Here is a 1,548-nt window from a genome sequence, read left to right on the forward strand (position 1 = left end):
ACTGCCTCCGTTCTTGCACGGCGCCATGCCAAGTTGCATCTGGGTGATGAAGCTTGTTCCCCCCCCTTTTTTTTTTTTCTTTTTTTTTGGGGCTGATACTGTTGTGCTCATTCTCCTTCAGTTCCCCTCTGGGAAGCAGAAAGTTTCCTGTCTGTAAAATCCCTGGGGAGATTGATTTATTGCGATTTTACCCCGCATTGCTGTTTACGCTCGGCATTGCGGATGCATCCCAAAATCGATGCCGCTGTTCTCGCTCCTTTTGACAGGCAGCCCCGCGTTCTCCTCCCTGTTTTCCTGCCTTCCCCGCGGTCGCGCTTCTGCTTCTCCAGTTCCCTGTGTAGGAAACTGCACAGGTGAGCGACCAGACCCGGGCGAGGCTGGAAAGGACGCTCTGACGTCCGCCCGCGCGCCGCGGGGCCCCGGTGCGTGCGCTGCAGCGGGAGTCCTGGGTCAGCGCGAGCCTGGGATCGATTTGGCGAGGCTCGCTGTGGTCAGAGAGGGTGATTGGGATTAATTAAACTGCTCTGCCCTCCTGGGCTGCTGACAGTGGAAGCTGCTAAACCAACCGTAAATCTGGCAGCGGGGACTGTGGCTTTGTGACCATCCTGGGCTGAAGTCCAGTCCCAAAACTTGAGGGGGGCGTTGGATTCCTTCAGTTCTTACTAAAACCCTTCAGCCTCTTTCTCGGAGATTTTAGTTCATGCTTTGACAAATCCTGTTGCTGGGAATTAGTTCTGGGAGGATCCATCCATCCCAACCCAAAGAACAGAGGTGACTTTAGCAAGGCAGCCGCGGCATTCTGGGTTAGGATGAAAATGTGGTGGTGATTCTTCAAACTCTGGAGGGAACGTCCGGATTTTTCGTGCTCCTTAACGTTGCTCAGCATTTGCGATGTCTGCAGTTCTCCCAGGTTTTCCCGATAGGCTGCTGTGGTTCTGAATGTTAGAGGAAAAAAAAAAAAATCAGTGAATTTAACTGTATTTAATCAATTATAGCATTTATTTACTGTAGTGTTACTCTTCCACAGCCCCTGTCGCAGTTTAACCTGCCGCCTTCCCGAGCCACGAGCTCGGGGCAGTTCGGAACGCCGGGGGCTGCTTCCCCCGAGCCCTTCCCCTTCCCGGCACTTGCGTTGCGATAATCTCTCCCAGCGTTTCTCGCAATGCTTCATTTTAATGTATATTCCCCTGTCACTGCAGACCTGCGTCCAGCCTCCCGGTAAGCGATGCCTAAATCGCTGCCGCAAGGAGCGAATGAAATAGGGGTGCGCGCGAGGGAGGCGAAGGACGGGGCTGCGTAAGAGAAATCTCGCCCAGCCAGAAGGAATAGCTGCCGCAGTGCCTGAACGCTTCGGCCTCGTGCGTTGGGCTGAGGCTCTTTGGGAGGGAACAAACCCGGAGAAACGCGGCTGGGTCGGCCCAGGCGTTAACACGCTGGGGCAAGCAGCACCCCCGGCCAAAAACCCAGCGAGTGCAGATCGCCCCGAGGCGCCTGGGGAGGAAGCGGGGAAAGCAGCGCGGGAGCCGGTGGTCGGGTGCGGGCGCCGCA

Source organism: Egretta garzetta, unplaced genomic scaffold, assembly GCF_000687185.1.
Source record: "Egretta garzetta isolate BGI_Z169 unplaced genomic scaffold, ASM68718v1 scaffold316, whole genome shotgun sequence".
In the NCBI taxonomy this organism is placed as follows: Eukaryota; Metazoa; Chordata; class Aves; order Pelecaniformes; family Ardeidae; genus Egretta; species Egretta garzetta.